General features: G+C 64.4%; 1 protein-coding gene across 1 annotated transcript in view; it reads right to left on the bottom strand.

Moving 5' to 3' along the window:
• Positions 1–18,751, bottom strand: part of EFNA2 (ephrin A2) — a 36,175-nt gene that overhangs the window by 17,018 nt on the left and 406 nt on the right. The window lies entirely within an intron of this gene.

Genomic DNA, 18,751 nt, shown 5'->3' with positions numbered 1-18,751 from the left:
TCCGCGCTCGCGGCGAGCCACGTCCCTGCCCCACGCTTCCTCCTCTGCAAATACAGCTTCACCCCCACCCACGGGAGGTTTTGAGGGTTATTTTAGATGTTTGCTAAGCCGAGCAAAGGGCTTTTCGCCATCATTCCCGGCACGGCTCACTCTCGGCTCCAGCTGAACGCGAACAGCCTGACAACGAGAGCATCCCGGCACCCAGCGCCGGCGCGGGGCTAGCGGGAGCCGTTCCCACCCCGTTTGCTCGCCGGCAGACGTGCCCCGTGCCCAGCTGGCTCCCGGCACCGCTCCCACTGCCCCGCTTCGCTGCACAGACCCCAGCTCCATCCATCCTGCCATGGGAAAAGCCGGAGCCAGCAAAGCCCGAGGCTCCGAGAGGCGCCGGGGTCCGGACGCGAGCATCCCGCAGGCCGGCAGCAAGGGCAGGGCTGCGCGTCCAGGGCCGCGCGTCCCTCTCCGCCGGTACCGAGGCGCCGGCGGGCGGTTCCCATCCCCTTCCCGCTGCCTGCCCCAGGGCCGGGGGTTGGGGGCTCGGCCCCACAGGCTCGGGAACGCTGCCAAGGCAGACGGGGTCGCGGAGCAGGGAGAAGCGCGGACGCGAGACCCAGGACGCGCAGAGCACGAGCCCCGCGCAGCTCCATCGGGGCCGCTGGCACCGCGGGCGCTGGCACCGCGGGCACGCCGAGCCCGGGCCTCGGGAGCGGGGGGCTCCCCCTCCCCATCCCCACGGATCCCGGGAAGACCCTCGGTCTCGGAGGAGCCAAGCGCAACGCCCTGGCGCGAGCGGGTTCGGAAAGCGCTGGCGACCTCCCGGGAGGTCCGAGCTGCCGCCGGAGGCAGAGGGGACCGCGCGGACCCGCTCCTCCCGGCCTGCAGCCGGCGCGAGCACAGCCCGTCCCATCCCGCATCGGACGCGTCCTCCCTCGCGGCAGCCACGGGCCTCCCGACCCTCGGGCCGCCCTTTTCGGTACCTCCGAGCGGAACAGGGACCACTGCGAGAGCAAACTCCTCAGAAGCAGCCCAAAGGGCCAGGACGGGAATTTACCCCCTCTCACGCTGTTTAAAGCCCACCTCAGCTTCCAAGCCTGGTAATGATGTGGGAATCTCACCTACCCTTAAAAAAATGCACTTCTACTCTTTGCATAATGGAGAAAAGCTTGAAAAGTAACCCTTGGAGATTAAACAATTCCAGAAAGAAGAAAAATAAAAGAACTCCTGCATTTTATACTACCAGTCTCTTGACTGGGGGAGGCTGGGGCCATTCCTACGTTGAGAAAGGCAGAGAAACTAGCAGGAATGAAAAACAAGATCCCAGTTCAGCGGCCACACGGAGACACCAGTGCCACCCCCACCCCTCCCCTGGGCGAATCTGACGGCAGGATCGAGGTTTAAATGGGTTTTTAAACACCTCTGAGCTTGTGGGATGCAGCACGCTGCAGAAGGACAGCGTGTTATTTTTATCGTTGCATTAGTTCCAGTTTAATTGTCGGGATGTTATTAACTGCACAGAACAGGGTACGGGCAGCGGGGACGCTGCCGTCAAATGCTGTCCTGCCTCAAACCCCCGTGGGCTCCCGCGGAGAACGGGGCTTGAGACCCAGCATGCTTGTCGCATGCCGGCACTTGCGTCTGCTCTGCGCAGCCACAGCTCCGCGCTGCATCGGGAGCGGCGCCTGGGTGACAGGGCGCGTGCACTGCACCAGGAGCGCGTGCACCCACACTGCGAGTGCAAGCACCACACCGGGGGCGCATGCACCAGCGCTGGGAGCACATGCACCGCGTCAGGAGCACATGTCCCTGCGCCAGAAGCACATGTCCCTGTGCCAGGAGCGCATGCACCGTGCCAGGAGCACACACACCACACTGGGAGTGCATGCACAGTGCCAGGAGCACAAGCACCGTGCCAGGAGTGCACGCACTGTGCCGGGAGCGCGTCCCAGGAGCGCACGCACCTGCCCTGGAGCCTCCTCCTGCTGGGACGCTCCCTCTCGCGCGGCCCGTGCCCTCGGCCTCGGCCTCGCCAGGGCCGGCCAAGCTCTGCTGCGCTGAAACGCGGCTCTCGCCCTCCGCCCAGCTTCGCTCGCTGGCTGGTTAAAGCCTCTCCCTTCCCCGGTGCGAGACCTCCTCACCCAGTATGCACTCTCCTCTTTTACTGGGGGAGTCTGGCCGCACCTGGGAGCCAGCTCAGCGCCATTCCCGGCCGGCCTCGCTCCGCGGCCCCCCTCGGCTTTGGCCCAGCCGCGCGGCGGCCCGGCTCGGCCCGGCCCTCCCGGGAGCAGCACCCACGCCAGACCCGTGCGAGCCGGGAGCGCCTCCAGCTCGCAGAGGCTTGAGGTGCCTCAGCTGCACAGGGGAAACCTCCGAGAGACACTCAAACCCGACACCCGCCAAACACGGGAGCGGAGCTAATGCTGAACTTCGCACCCGACACCGGGCACGCCCCGGTCCCCCGCGCAGCGCCCAGGCTCGGGGAGCTGCAGCCCCCGCGCCCTCGCCGGGCCGCAGCTGCCGCGCCGGCAGGCAGGACGGGCACCCTCCGGCCCGGGAAGCGTCCCGCGAGCAGCTGCCGGGTGCTGGTGAGAACCGGAGCTTCGCTGGGGACACCCGGCTCCCGGGATTTCCCCGCCTCGGGGAGCTGCGAGGGGCAGAGCGTGGCCGGGCCGCGCGTGCTCCAGAACGGTGACCCTGCACGTCCGGCGGACGCTCCTGGCCGCGAGCACCGTGCGCTTTGCCAGAAACGTCAGTGCTGCACAGCCGAACGGCCAGGAGAGCCCAGCGCAGCGCCGGCGCCCGTGGCACGGGGCCACGCTGCGCCCAGCGCGCCTCGGCTTCCCGCTGCCAGGAAGGACGGGGCTGGTGACAGCGAAACCCCGTGAGCGGAGATGCTCAGCTCCCTGCGCGCTCCGGAGCGGCTCCGCGCTCTCTGCAGGGACGAGGCTCGGAAAGCGCCGCGTAACCGAGCCGCGAGACGGGTCGGGGACCCGCAGCCCCGCCGGCAGCGGCTCCTCAGCGGGCGTTCGGGCATCGCGCCAGGCCACCCGCGCAGCCGCCCGTGCGACGCACGGGTGCTCCCGCCGCGCTCCGCGCTCGCCGGCCTTCCCGGGGGGGCTCCGCCGGGAATCGCGATCGCAGCAAATGCCCCCGCCTGCCCGCCGGCAGCTTCCCGGGCCGGAGCGTCTGCCGCAGCGCGTCCTCGTGCCCCCGCGCAGCGCTCCGCGCCCGGCTCGCTCCCTCCCGGCAGCGGGGACCGGCCGGCCACGGCGCCGCCGCCACCGCCACCCGTGCGGCCCCCGCCCCGGGCTCTGCCGCCCGCGGCCCCGCGCCGGCGGCCTCCCCCCCCAGCGCGCCGGCTGTATCGGGGCACCAAGACCGGCACCGTCGCGTTTCACCATCGGAAAAAATTAGAGTCACAATATTAATTAATCCTCAAAGCACTTTACGAACATTAACTAATTAAGCCTCCCAGCCCCTCTGCGAGGTGGGAAAGGTATCATTGTCCTCGTTCCGCAGCTGCAGAAAACGAAGCGCGCGGAGGTTGCGCGACCCGCCCAAGGTCGCCGCGAGGCGGGCGGCACCGCGAGCGGGACCCCGCCGGCTCCTGCCGAGGAGCGGGCTCTGCTCCGGCGGCAGGACGGGCAGGGCGGCCGCGGGCTGAGCGCCAGGCTGCGTCCCGGGGCACGCGCTGCCCCGCGGGGCAAGAGCTAAACCAGAAAACGCTGAGGGATTTTTTGTTTTTTGTTTCTCTTTTTTTTTTTATCGAAAGCGAAAATGACCCTGGGTGGTTTAAAAGCGATTAGAGGCCTGGCTGGATTATCAGCCGCTGTCTCAATCACGCCGCATCGATCCAGATAATAGCAGGCAATTGTTCAGATACGATATCATAAAGTCGCTTTAACTACAGCCATAAAGCTTCCCCTCGCCGCGCTCGGCGCTCCCGGGTGCTGCCCGCGCCGCGCCGTGCCGTGCCGCGGTGCACGGTGCCACGGTGCACTGTGTGGTGCCGTGCCGTGGTGCATCGCACCGTGCTGTGCCGTGGTGCAACTTGCCGTGCTGCGGTGCACTGTGCTGCATCGTGCCATGCCATGGTGCACTGTGCCATGCCATGCCGCAGTGCACCGTGCCATGCCGTGCTGCATCGCGCCGTGCCGTGCCGCGGTGCACTGTGCTGCATCGTGCCGTGCCACGGAGCACCGTGCTGTGCTGTGCATTGGTGCATCGCACTGTGCCGTGCCATGGTGCACCTTGCCGTGCTGCGGTGCACTGTGCTGCATCGTGCCGTGCCACGGAGCACCGTGCTGTGCCTCGTCCCCCGAGTGCCTCCAGCACGTGCTCAGCTCCGAGGGCCACGGCAGGGCCTGGCTTCGGCAGCCCCCGGCCCCTCCGCCCATCCCACCCCTCTCCTCCGCCTTATTCGTGCTTTCCAAGCCGGGAAGGGGGGGCCCAGGGGGTACACGGGGTCCAGGCGCCCCTCCCGGGAGCCGCAGCCGAGGCGCCTGGGCGAGGGGAGCTCAAAGCCGGCTGCTGAGAATCACCGTTTCGAGTTTTAATCCGTCGGATTTACGGTAGTTAGGAGAAAACGCGCAGTGACAGCCCCGGCCCCGCTTCTACCGCCTTCGAAATCTGCCCGCTGCGGCCGCCCAGCGCGCACGCACGCACGCTCGAGCTGCCGGGACCCCGCGCGGCGGCCGGGCGCCTTGCCATGCCACGCCGCGCCGTGCCAGGCCGTGCCGTGCCGTGCCGTGCCACGCCGCGCCGCCGGGAAGCTCCCGCGCGGGATGGGGCCACGTGGCTGCCGGCGTGTCCGCGCTGGCAGTCGCTCCTGACCTCTCCGGCTCTGCCCTCCCCGCCGGAGCGTCGCAGGTTTCCCGTCCCCGGCACCGTCCGGGGGGGCTCGGCGGCCTCCGCTCGCGGCGCGAAACGCCCGCTTTCTCCTCCGCCACTTCCGACCGCTTAATGAGCGCAAAACACTTCCATGTTGCCAATTACTTGGTTCGTTTGCGCTGCTGCAGGCGGCACTTGTGCAGGGAAAACCCCCTTGGCCCGGAGCCCGCCCTCGGGAACGCCGCCGGCGCCGGCAGGAGCGCGCTGCCGGGCTCGCCCGCCCCGGGGAGGCGCTCGGCCGGCTCGGCCGCGCCGCGGGCTCGCTGGCCTCGCCCGGCGCCCGCCCGGCGCCCGCCCGGCACCCCGTTTCCACGCCGCAGGCCCCAGCCGGGCCGGCGTCTCCGCAGCGCGATCGGTAGGCCGGACTCCGCGCGCGCCAGCTGCGGGGCAGGTTTTCCCGCGCCCGTCGGCGCCGCGGCAGCCCGGAGCTGGCGCCCGGCGCCGCTCGGCGCCGCTCGGCTCGCCTGCCCTCCGCGGGTTCGGGGGCGGCCGCTCCGCCCCGCTCGCACCCAACGGCTTGCGCCCGCCCGCGGGGGCCGTGTCGGCGAAGGACCCGCCGGCCCCCCGCCGCGTCCGAGCGCCGGGTCGGCAACCGCTCCCGGCGCAGAAGGAAACCCCGAGCGGAAAAGCAGCCGGCCGGCCGGATCCCGCGCCGTCTCCGCAGGGTCCGTCGCTCCCCGTGGACCTGATTCCTATTCCTTCCACATCCTCCCCGGGCAGCCGGTGCCTCCGCGCCCGGCCGGGGAAGGATTTACAGCCGGGAGAGACCTCTCCCTTAAACAAAATCACTTCTGCAATGCCATCGTTATAGAAACATTAAAACAGTCCGGTCACCAGAAACAGAGTTCATCTCACTGCAGCCACACCTGGGCCCATAAATCCTCCCCTTGCGAGGCAGCTCGGCTGGGATGATTTACAAGGTGAAACAAATATTAAAATTTGGGGGGAAAAAAGGAAAAAAAAAAGCCAGACGGACTCCCCTTCCCTCCTCAGCCGCCCTCCGGCTCCAGCCGGGCTGCGCAGGACGCGCAGGCGTTTCCGGCCGTCCGTCCGTCCGCCCGCCGACGGGAGCGTTCCCGGCCTCCCGCCGCTCGGCACCCGGGCGGGCACGTCCAGCCCTGCGGTGTCCCCCTCAGCCCCCCGCGCGCTCTGCAAATGCTAATTGCTTCGTTGAGCCTCTGGCAACGATCCTCACCCCGGCGGCGGAGAGCCCGGGAGAGGGGAAGCGAGCGGCAAGGAGGATGCAGAATTCGACCCCCAGCTCAGCGCCTCAACCGCACAAGTGTCCTTTCAACCTATCCAAAAGCTTTCTATTTTAGCTAATAATAAATCATATTATTTTCTTTCATTAATCAGCTTTAAAATATTTTCTGAGCGCAGACGGCCGCTGACGTAAGCCCGGGCCAGGCCACCGAGGCCCCCGGCAGCCGCCGGCGGGGGCCGACCAGCGCTGGCCTCGCCTCACGCTTTGATGCTCGGGAAAAGTCTGCCGACGAGCCGAGGCGAAAAACTAGCGAACGACGACCAGGGCGATGGTCGTTCCCCGTAACGCAGGACTACGGAGCCTCCCCGGAGCCCCTCCGCCCCGGGGCGGCGGCGCCCCGGTCGCTCCCCGAAACGCTCCCCTGCCCCGCACAGCCCCAGAACGGGGCACCGGGGAGGACACGCCACGGGCAGGAGACAGGGCAGCGTTACGGGGCTTGGGGGGCTTTTCCAGCGAAGGAGAACGGTGGAAGCGCGCAGCAGGCAGAGGAGCCAGGAAAAAACACAGGAAAAAAAAAAACCCGTGCGGAAGCAAGAAGGTGGGAAGAGGAGCAAATTGCACCGCTCCTCGCCAGGACGGGCCCCGGGGCCGTGGGGACGGAGAAACCGCGTCCGCAGTTTGAGGGACCCGAGGCCGCTTCTGCCGGGAGCAGCAAGCCCAGCCCGGGCTCCCGCGGCCCGAGCCCGCTCCCTCCCCGCGGCCCGAGCCCGCTCCCTCCCCGCGGAGCAGAGCCCGCTCCCTCCCCGCGGCCCGAGCCCGCTCCCTCCCCGCGGAGCAGAGCCCGCTCCCTCCCCGCAGCCTCGGAGGCGCCCCGGGCCTGGGGCAGAGGGGCAAAAGCCCCCGACCCCGGCGACCCCACCTCGGACGCCTGCCCGAACCGCGGCAGACCCAGGTTTCAGCCAGCGCGACGACGCTGCCCGCTGCAGCCGGGGAGGGAAACGCAGGTTAGCGCCCAGGTAGCCGACGGGGTAAGGAAGAGCCCAGTTAGCATGTTTTCCCGAGCATCACCGGTGCCCCGGCCGTGCACGGCATGGCACGGCACGGAACCGCTCGGGAAGCAGGTCAGCATAGCATGGCATGGCACAGCATGGTGCCACTCGGGAAGCAGGTCAGCATGGCACGGCATGGCACAGCACCGCTTGGGAAACAGGTCGGCTCGGCACGGCATGGCACAGCACTGCGCCGCTCGGGAAGCAGGTCAGCACGGCACAGCATGGCACAGCACCGCTTGGGAAACGGGTCGGCTCAGCATGGCACGGCACTGCTCAGGAAGCAGGTCAGCATGGCACGGCATGGCACCGCTCGGGAAGCAGGTCAGCATGGCACGGCATGGCATGGCACAGCACGGCATGGCACCGCTCGGGAAGTGGGTCAGCTCGGCACGGCACGGCACGGCACCGCTCGGGAAGCGGGTCGACTCGGCACGGCACGGCCTGGCGACGCGCTCACCGCAGGCTCAGGGCAGGTCTCTGCGGCCACGAGCTACCGCAAGCCCAGCAAATCGTTTTGAAATAAATAAAGCAAAATATGGGGTAGGGGATAAATGTAAGAGGAAACGTCAGTTAGCAGAAAGAAGGAAGAACGTTGGTGAGGTGAGGCAGGAAATAAAAAAGCTGCTGTTCTTTGTGCGAAAGGGAAAGCAAGCTGGCAACGGCCCGCTCGGATCCTAGAGCAGGGGAAAATAGCAACTTCTCAGCAAAACGTGGGAATTTGAATTCAGCATTTTAAAGTAGCTTTGAAACAAACTGCCCCTCCCGAGCGACTGAGGCACCCGGCCCTGGCGCAGCACCCGGGCACGCACCGCGACGCCCACACAGACCGGGCCGCCTTGACGGACGGACAGACGGACGCGGCCACGGGGACGGAGCCGCCCGTGCCGGGGAGCTGGTCCTCCGCGGCCCCGTCCCGCCCCCCTCCCGGCCGGCGGAGGCGGCAGGAATCGGGCTGGGAGCTCCCGGCGCACCGACACGTCGCTCCCGTACACTCGATTTAAAGCCTTTTTCCTCCCGCTTTATCGCTGGATCAACGTCAGTTGTCACTTCAAAGGACGGACACCCTCAGCCCCATTCAGGCACCCCTCTGCCCCGTCCCCTCTCCCAAGCCCCCGGCAGGTTTTTGCTGCTTATTCCCAAATGCCACGCATTCCTGGGGGCACTGCCCCGTTTTTTTCCACTCAATTTCCTTCCTGAATCCGTGGGAGATAAATCCGCTCCAAGCCCTTTGCTGAGGCAGGCGGCCGGAACGGCAAATCCAGTGGTGCCAAGTTTAATAAGAATCCTGATCTAGAAACCAGATAATAATTGGGATTATCGAGCTGGCTGGGAAACAGCTTCCCCGGCTCCCGATGTCTCTCGGCGGTTCGGTGGCCGGCTTAGCTCCGCCGCTCAGACCTTGCCGGGAGCCCCGGCGGCCCCGCGCGCCGCTCCGGGCTCCGCGCACCACGCGGGAGCGTGCCGGGAGGCGCGAACGGCCCCGGGGCCACGGGCAGGGGAGCAGGGATGGCCCCCGGGGGCACGGGGCATGGGCAGGGGAGTGGGGACGGCCCCCGGGGGCACGGGGACAGGCAGGGGAGCGGGGACGGCCCCCGGGGGCACGGGGACGGGCAGGGGAGCGGGGACGGCCCCAGGGCCACGGGGCACGGGCAGGGGAGCGGGGACGGCCCCCAGGGGCACGGGGACGGGCAGGGGAGCGGGGACGGCCCCAGGGCCACGGGGCACGGGCAGGGGAGCGGGGACGGCCCCCAGGGGCACGGGGACGGGCAGGGGAGCAGGGACGGCCCCAGGGCCACGGGGCACGGGCAGGGGAGCGGGGACGGCCCCCAGGGGCACGGGGACGGGCAGGGGAGCGGGGACGGCCCCCAGGGGCACGGGCAGGGGAGCAGGGACGGCCCCGGGGGCACGGGGCACGGGCAGGGGAGCGGGGACGGCCCCCAGGGGCACGGGCAGGGGAGCAGGGACGGCCCCGGGGGCACGGGGCACAGGCAGGGGAGCGGGGACGGCCCCCGGGGGCACGGGGACGGGCAGGGGAGCGGGGACGGCCCCCAGGGGCACGGGCAGGGGAGCAGGGACGGCCCCGGGGGCACGGGGCACGGGCAGGGGAGCGGGGACGGCCCCCAGGGGCACGGGCAGGGGAGCAGGGACGGCCCCGGGGGCACGGGGCACAGGCAGGGGAGCGGGGACGGCCCCCGGGGGCACGGGGACGGGCAGGGGAGCAGGGACGGCCCCAGGGCCACGGGGACAGGCAGGGGAGCAGGGACGGCCCCCGGGGGCACGGGGACGGGCAGGGGAGCGGGGACGGCCCCCAGGGGCACGGGACACGGGCAGGGGAGCGGGGACAGCCCCCAGGGGCACGGGGACGGGCAGGGGAGCGGGGGGGGCCACGGGGCACAGGCAGGGGAGCGGGGACGGCCCCCGGGGGCACGGGGACGGGCAGGGGAGCGGGGACGGCCCCGGGGGCACGGGGACGGGTAGGGGAGCGGGGACGGCCCCCGGGGGCACGGGGACGGGCAGGGGAGCGGGGACGGCCCCCGGGGGCACGGGCAGGGGAGCAGGGACGGCCCCGGGGGCACGGGGCACAGGCAGGGGAGCGGGGACGGCCCCCGGGGGCACGGGGACGGGCAGGGGAGCGGGGACGGCCCCAGGGGGCACGGGGACGGGTAGGGGAGCGGGGACGGCCCCGGGGGCACGGGGACGGGCAGGGGAGTGGGGACGGCCCCGGGGCCATGGGACACGGGCAGGGGAGCAGGGACGGCCCCCAGGGGCACGGGCAGGGGAGCGGGGATGGCCCCCGGGGGCACGGGGACGGGCAGGGGAGCGGGGACGGCCCCGGCGCACAGCCAAGGTCACCGCCGAGCCCTCGGCGGTGCTAGTTCCGGAGGGGGGGGAAAGCCTTTTGGATGCCTAACGCCAAAACCACCCGGCGTTTCGCGCGGACGCGGGGAGCAGGGGCCGGGGCGGACGCAAGGCAGCAGCGGGTCCCCAGGCCCGGGGACCCCCCCGGCCCGGGGGCCGCTCGCCCCCGCCGCCGCGACACCCCCGCGCCTGCCTGCGCTTCCCGCGTCGCAGCCGCCGACATAATCCCGTTGCGGCTGGATTTGGTGCGGGGCGCGAGGTCCAGGAGCTTTTTCTCAGTGGAAACGGGATTGGGAAAAAAGGAAGAATTGGGATTTTTCAAGTTCTCTACAGGGTCAGGCTTGGCTGATTTTATTTTATTGCAAATATAAATAGGGCTTTTTAACAGAAAAAAAAAAATCAAAACAGCCTAAATAAAAACCCACTAGAAGACACAGTAAGAAATCCTGCTGAAGGACAGGGAGAAATATCTGTAGCTAGGCTGAGTGCTCAGAAATATTTGTATTTGCTGTCTAAACACTTTATCTGTTTCCTAGCACATGGGAGAGTTTTGCTCTCCGTGTAATGCTAAAGAGAAAATAAACCCATACAAATAATTTCTCTTCTTCTGCAGAAAAAATCCTACAAAATTTGGTTTCAGATATATCAGGGGAAACAGCAAATATTTCCACTGAAATTAGGCTGAATGACACGCTAATAAAATATATGGAGGAGACAATTCGGAGGCATCAGGAGGAGGAGCAGACTAGGTGATCTAATAGGTCTTTTCCATCTCCAGTTGTTACAGACCTCCTTTGCAATTTATTTGCCCTTTTGCCAAATCCTGCAATAACAGGAGGCAGCTAGCACCAGTCTGCCTGGAAAATAAAACCAAAAGAGATTTATGCTTTGTACGAAAGATCTGAAATAAAAAACTTCAATTCTCGGGGGGGATTTCAGGGTTGCGTGGGGAAGAAGCTTAAAGAAAGGCAGATTCCTGTATTCAAATAGAAAGTATTGAGTAATGGTTTTAAATTCTATGGATGCTGGTAATGCTTTTGCAGCGCTGAGTGGAAATCGCTACAGTGTATTTACACGGGTTTCGGTGGCCACACTACGCTCCCTGTTTCGCACCGGTGCAAACACAGGTCCGGACGTTCAGCAGGACTTGCGTTGCACAGACGATCCCTTACACGCGCACGAGGGCACAACAGCAACGCGCGTGGGCCCGCACCTATCACAGCTACAAAAACAAACGGAAAAACAAAAAGAAACCCCCAAAATACAGAAAGAAACACAAAAGAACGAGAAAACAAAACAAAACACAAAAAAGGAGATGCAAAACCAGGTCAGGGGAAAAAAAATACCAAGAAAGGAAGAAAACCGGTTCCTAAGGAAGGCCTAACACGCTGGAAGCGCCCCGGGAGAGGAGGAGGTCCCACGGCCGAGGCCGGCCCGCCGGCACAGCCCGCGGGCGGCCGGGACGCCCGCGCTGCGGAGCCGCTCTGCTCTAACACCGGGGCTTGGAGAGCAAACGCGGGCGGCGGAAAAATTCGAAAAGGGAAGGAGAAGAAGCCTCAGTCTCCATCTCCCTCCGCGCATCCCTCTTCGCTCCACTAACGACCCGGAGGAAAACGGCAAGCGGATCCGAGCGGAGCCGGGGCGTCGCTGCTCCGGCGCCGACCGCCCTGCTTGCGCCTCCGTGGAAACCTCCCCAACTCCGGTATTATTCTAGGGAGAAAAGTTTCCTCCTCGGCTTTACTTTTCCCCCCCGCGAGCCGCAACGCCGCCCGGCTCGACCGCGGGAAGAGGAGGAACCGGCAAAGGGAGGCCGAAGCTCGGCTCCTCCTCGCAGCGGCGCAGGGCTCTCCAGCGCCCGGCCCGGCCGCCGCTCTGCCCCGGGGGCCGATCCCCGCTCGGGACCCCGGCCGCGGGCCGCGGCGCGACCGAGCCGGCCCGGCCGGGCGAAGCGGAGCGGGATCCGCCCCGGCGAGGGCGCGCACGGACCAAGGTGCGAGCGAGAACCAAGTTCCTCCAGGTAACCGGCACCGAGAAGGAAAGCTGCTCCGAGGGGGTCCGGACGGCGGCAAACAGCTTTGCCGTCACAACTAACCAAAGCGGCCGAAATCCGCGGCCGGGAGCCGGCCGCCGCGGGGCCGAACGCGACGGCGAGGGCCCGCCGGCCGCCTCCTCTCCCGGCGCTTTGGCAGGCGGTTTGGCCCCCGCGGGCCTGGAAAAAGACCCACAGCGCAGATCGCCCAAAGCCGCTCCCCGCTCCGACGATGAGGAGCCTCATTAGGCGGTAATTAGCTCTCGAACAACGCGAAGCTCTTTAGCAGCCCAGCGCAGCAGCCGCAGCATCAACAAGCCAAGGGGGGAGAGGAGGAGGAGGAGGAGGAGAGGGGAAATAAATAAATAACTTGAAGAGGAGCGAGCGAGCGAGCAGCGGCGGCAGGGCCCCGGCACGCGGGCCGCCGCTCGGCTCCGTCTGCTCCGCGCCCCGCTGTCCCGCGGCGCCGGCCGAGCCGCGCCGGGCCCCGTTCCCGCCCCCCGTCCGGAGACGCCGGGCGCGGGCTGCTCGCCCTCGCCTTCCCTCGGGCGCGTCTGCATTCTCGGAAGCACCTCTCCCCAGGAGAAGCAAAAACGGTCACGTTATTTTAGCTTACTTGGTTTTATAATTACGCTCTAAACGCACAAAAATGGCAGAACTTTGGGCCAAGAAAGTACAGATGGCTCGTGGCAAAGGGGAAAGAAAAAATTCAACTCTTCTAAGGGGCTGAGAGCAACAACACTAAGATCTGATCGTCTCCGTAAATCCCATTAAATCCAACGAAGCAGGGCAAGATCTCTGCCCCAACTGGGGAAAAACATCTAGGATAAACATAAAGCCTCCGAAAATCATGATTAATACCCAACACAGAAGAACTGAAATTTTTGCTATGAGAAATGAAGAGCTATTTAAAGAACAATCGCTGCAATTTTATAGACAACACGGCAGATGAACTGTGTCAAATTTATGCACGTATTGATGCAAATAGCTGTAGCTCCCAACATATATTTTTCGCGTGCATGTGTACTGACGGAGACACGCAGAGATGTGCACGACTATATCTAGGTGTCCAGATCCGCGTTTATAGATACGCAAAGGCAAATCTATTTATATCCGTCAGTCTGCAGGTAGATCACCGTGTGTACAACACGCAGATGGCTGCAGACACGTGCTCCTTCCCACGCACAGAGACCCTCCGCGTGGGTGGGTGCAGAGACGCTCGTGCACGTGTGCACATTTAGGTGCGTCTGTAAAATTCACATAAAAGAGTACTTTTAAAGCTTTCCAGGGGTAGCAAAAGTAACTCTCTGCCGCCCTCCGCCCCACGCTGCTCTCGCTGCCGTCCTCTCTGCATTTCTCCGTTCTGGGGGCCAGGCGGGTGGAGCGGCGAGCGGCCAACGCGCGGAGAGCCCGGCTGCTCCCCGCGCCCCGCAGCCCCCCGGGACCCCTGCACGGCCCCGAGGGAGAGTAATTGCAGCGCCACAAAGAAACGGGGGGAGAAGGGAAACCGCGCCGGAGCCGCTGGACCCGTCTGCGCCTGGCGCTCATTAGCCGTGCTCGCTCCAGACCCCGGCGGGTGCCGAACGGCTATCACGGCTGAGCCGTCCGGGAAAGGGGCGGGAAGGGCTGCAAACGACCTTAGCGCAAAGGGCGAATAACGGGAAGGCAAAGTAAAGAGATCCAGGCGAGCAGACGCCGCACGCGGCCGAGGGGCGCCGGGCAGGGCGTCGCGCGCCCCGACCGGACAGTCCCAAACGCCCCGCCGCCCGCCGCGGCAGCTCGGCTCTGCCAGCGCCGGAGCCCGCGCGGGGATCGCTCCGCCTGTCAAACCGGGCCCGTTTCCCGGAGAAGCTGGTGCAAAACCCCAGCACGACGCTCAACCGAAAGCTGCGGGAGGGGGAGAGCAGGCAGGATTCGGAGACGCGATCCGCAAGGCCCGCTCCGGACCGCGGGCAGCGACCGACGCAGCGCGCGAGAGGAGGCCCCGCAAGCGGCCTCGGCGTGCCGTGCCGTGCCGTGCCTGCTTCCTCCGGCTTCCCGCTCCAGCACCAAACCGCCCCGGGAAACCGAGTCCGTCCCCCGCGCACGAGGGCTGGGGCGGCCGGGCTGGGGTCCGCCCGGCTGCAGCTCCGCCGCGGCCCGCGCCCCGGCCGAGTTCGCGGGGGCTGCTGAGGCTAAGGCACCGCGCACCCCCCGCCGCGCACACCCCCGATCGCCAGCGCGCTGGGCTCGGCCCCGCTCCGGGCGCCGGCTGCCGCACACCCCGCTCGCGGACAAAGCACGAGCCGCCCCAGCGCTGCCGCCGCGCAGACCCCGCCGCGCAGACCCCGCGGAGCCTCTGCTCCCGGCCGGCCGCTCCGGCAGGCAGCGACGCGGGAGCAAACGCGTGCAAAACCCCCTGGCTCGAGGGCTTCCCCCGCCGAGACGCGGCGCAGCCCGGGTCAGGCCCCGTAACACGCCGCCGGCGCCCCGGGCTCGCCAGACCCTTCGCGCGGGGCGGGACGGACGCGCGGAACAAGCCGCCCGGCCGCCCCGCAGCGTCGCCCGCGCCCGGACCGCCCGCCCCGAGGCTCCCTGGCTCCGGCCAGCGGGGCCGCCTCGGCAAATCCCCCTGCCGGAGGCTATTTCTCCGGCTTCCCCATGCCCGAATCGGGAGCACAGGAGCAGAACAGAAATCCCAGATGTGCTCACAAAACCAGAAAGAAAAAAAAAGAACCACTGAAAATAAGCCTTCCAAGGCACAGAAATGACTTCTCAGTTAAATACAGGCCACGGGTAAAATCTAGACCATTTTCAGCGTTTGTATCTGTACTGCAAATAGAGAGAAGAAAATACCTAATACTTTGCCCATTTCTCTCTGTATAGATACCTAAACACACGGCTGCACATAGAGGACTCGCGTTTGGCTGCAGGAAAGCTGTCATTCCGGAATTACTGTAACCTGCCGATTACACCGTGGCAGGTAGAGCCGGGAATGAAAACGAACCCGAAAACGCCCCGTCCTTCCTTTGCCTTTGCGAGGTTTTCAGGGTGCTCGAGCGCAGTGCGGAGGCATTTGGGGCCCCCGGCTGGCGCCGGCTCTCCCCCCGCCGACCCCTTCTCCCCCTCTCGCAGGGGCTTCCTGCATCCCCGATTTCTCACGGCGCGATGCCCCCGAGATATTCACCGAAAACCCCAACGCTCGCGCTGCGCCACAGCTCGGCGGGGCGAGCAGAGGGGCGCCCGGCTCGGCCCGCCGCACGTTTCCTTCCCGATCCGTAAATCGGCCCGAGACACCCACCAGCGAGCGGTTCCCACGCTCGTTTGGGAGAAAACGTGCGGCGCTTGCAAAGGCGCCGCGCAGGGAAACCCGGCCGCCGGGGCCCGGCAAAGCGCGGCGCAGCTCCGGCACCCCGGGAGGAAGCGGCCCAGGCTCGGCACCGGGCTCGGACCGCTGTCCGTCCGTCCGTCCGCGCCGTGGCCGGCGTCCCCCGCGCGCAGGCACCTAAAGGCATCGGAGGGTGCGCGCACATCCCAGGCGTCGGCCCGGTTACGCGCCGGCACCGAGGCAGAGCGCTACATAAACGCACGCTCTCCTGCTTCAGCTGTTCCTAGGCTGCTCCGCGAGTCACGCTGAACAAAACCCACGTAACCTTTTCCAAGCGCATGTTCACAAAAAATAAAAAAAATTCTCCAAAGCTGTCGCGAGCAGCTATATATCTCCACACAACAGGCCAACTACAGCGTCCCAGTGCACCACTTACTGCTAATTTGGACCTAGTTATCAAGAGCAGAATTATTCTAATCTGGACAAATCATATTGACCATGAGATTTATTACAGTCTTTTATAGAACATACATGGCAATATAAAGAAAAATATTCCTCGACAAATCAGGTATGCAGGTTTAAACAAGCATAGGGCATTTTTTCCTCTTTTTGGATCCCTTGATTTCTCCTTTATTAAATGAGGTAGTGGGGGAAAAATATGAAGGAAAATAAGGGACCAGAAAAGGCATATATAGATTGTTCTCCTTTTTTAAGGATGAAGCAGTCTTCTAGTAACTGCAGAGATAAATAAATAAGAATATTGCTAGGTTTAAAGGAAAAAATAGCAGAAAACTCAAGGGCAATTTCTGTATTTGTAACGTTCAGTAAATTGCCTTGAATTCCGAGACCTGAATGCACACGCGGAGCGGACTGCAACACAGGACGTAACCACAACGGGGAAAATTTGGGTCATATCCCAGACCCCAGTGCTGCCGAGGTGCCTGCTAAAACCCACTAACTATTGTTCGCTCCTTCCTTGCATCATTTTTTACTCCCTTTGCCCTATTTTTTTTCCTCGAAAATATTTCCCTTGTCAACGTCAGATGGGGGTGGGGGGAGAAGAAGAAAAATCCCACCTATTTTTGCGGAAAAAGTCTCCCTTCCCCGGCAGCAGCGCCCACCCCCGCGCTGCGCCCAGACCCCGCGGCGCGGGGGCAATCGCGGCGGGGCCGGGACGCGAGTCCCCAGCGGGCAGCGAGCGTCGTGCCGGGCACAAAGCACTGGCGAGCGTTTTCGGCTCTCGGCACGGCTGCAGGAATCCCCGGGCGCCAAATCGCACGCGCTGACCCCAAATGCCCAGTGGGACTGTCCCCGAATCCAGCAATCGCGATGCTGAAGCTCGATCAGGCACAAAACACGGGCTAAAGCCCCATCCCCTCCATCCTGGCGAGGGCCCGGGCACATGTTCGGCGTTTAGGAGAACAAAAGAAAAGAGCCCAAACTGTGCAAGCTGGGAAGGAGCCGAAACTGTAACCAAAAACTTAGCAATGGGGAAAAAAAAGCCCTCCCTCTTACAATCCCCCACAAAAATGCGAGGGAGATAATAAAATCCATATGCAACACAACGAGCCCGCGGAGAAGGCGCTGCGGCGACGCGAGCACAAAAGGACGGACGGGATTGCTGAACTTCGGGGCGAGCAGCAGCCCCGGAGCAAACCCGACCGTTTCCAATTCTGCTCGTTCTGCCGAGAGCGTACGCGACGGCGGGATAAACACAGCCGGCAGGGAGATTTTTACCGTCCCCTGGATCGTCCAGCGGTCCGTAGGCGGCTGCAGGCAGCCCGCCCGGGCGACGCGCGGCGAGACGAGCGGCCCGGCGGCCCCTCGCCCGGCATCGCGCCGCGCTCCCTCCGGCAGCGCTCCTCGCTCAAATGCCGTTGGGAACCTTAATAAAACGTAAAACATTCACCAGCGGTGTCCTGCGGACTGAGGAGCCCATTCGTACTGTCAGGAAGCGGACTGGAAAATAGAAAGTTCTCTATTAAAGGTTCCCCTCCGAGCTTTCCCGCAGCAAGAGGGGGGAAAAATATCTCCAGTTGGGAAGCGCAGAAAGGACCCCCCTCGCCAGCAGCGTCTTCCCGTCTGTTCTGCCACCCATTTGTTGGCTGCCTGTTCCCAGGGGCACAGGTCTTTCCGAGCGGAGGAGATAAGGGCCGCATCTGCATACCTGCATGGGTTTCTCTCCCCGCAGGTACAGAAGATAGACAAAGAAATATCTATTTTACCCAAAGAGCCAAAATCTAAAGGCACCAGGCACGGCTATGAACACCTAACAAATAACACGAACACTGCTACTACTCCTCCAAGTCCAGTGATCACTCAGTCCAGCTAAAGGAAGATTTCTGTGGGCGGATTAACTTTTTTTTTTTTAATTGATAAAAGCAGTGGGATTGGTGGGAGGTTCTTTTTGTTTTTTACATCAACATCCATAAAGTGGCCTTTTTAAAACAATTTTGTTTGAATCTGTGTGGAACAAAGCGGGGGGGGGAAGAAATCCTTGTGGTCTCAGTCACCTGAGTAAGGAATGGAAGGCAAAATTCATCTTCGTTCAAACTCTTGGACAATTTTTGTTTTTCCAAGATTGCAAACTTAAATACAGCATAAACAAAACACTTTTAAAAAAAGCTTGAACAAAAATAATTAAGTGCAAACACAGACCTGGGAAACTAAAATGATTAAACAGCATTTTTTTCGGAGAGTAAAATATAAGCAACTTACTTTTTCCCTATCTGCAGCGAGAGGGAAACGCTGTCGCTCTGCCCCAAGTTTTGCAGCCCACATGCGATCGCAGCTCCGTGGCCTGTGTGCTAGACTCGGGCAGGCTGAGCGGTGCTTCACAAAAGCCATTACCAGCCTCGAACACAGACTGCCCGATTTCCCCTTTCGCCACTGCGATGACCACAGAAGCATATTTTAAATAACCCTGTGGCAACAACCGGCAGCACAAGGTGCCTTTTGTTACGTTTGGGGCTCTCGCAGTCACTTTCACGCTTCCTAGTCCGTATTTCCCCCAGTTTCAATTCCCTTTAGCGACAAGCTGGAAGAAGCCCCATCCTGCCAGAAAGCAGCCCCAGATGCTGCCAGCTGAGCACTTTGCACAGGAAAGAAAAACTTGAACTTTGCTGAAGTTCATCACCAAACAGGGCTGCTCAGCAGGGAGGAAGTTTAAGCATCTTGCAGCGGGATTTCTACCAAACCTAAGAGCGATGCAGCACCCGCGCTGCTGGACGGACCTTTACCAAACCACCTGCGGGGCCAGGCTGGGGCCTCGGGGGCTCCGCGGGGGCGGGGGGCGAAAAACGCGCCGCGGTGCGAAACGCTGGAGCAACCGCGGCCGTCGGGGGCGGCGGCCGTCGGGGGCTGCCCGGCGCTCGGAGCGGCCCCCTCGGCCGAGCGGGCCCCGCGCCCGGGGGGGC

The sequence above is a fragment of the Rhea pennata genome, chromosome 27, assembly GCF_028389875.1.
Source record: "Rhea pennata isolate bPtePen1 chromosome 27, bPtePen1.pri, whole genome shotgun sequence".
NCBI classification, from domain to species: Eukaryota; Metazoa; Chordata; class Aves; order Rheiformes; family Rheidae; genus Rhea; species Rhea pennata.
The sequence above is the reverse complement of the archived record's forward strand: the minus strand, read 5'-3'. Positions and strand labels throughout refer to the sequence as shown.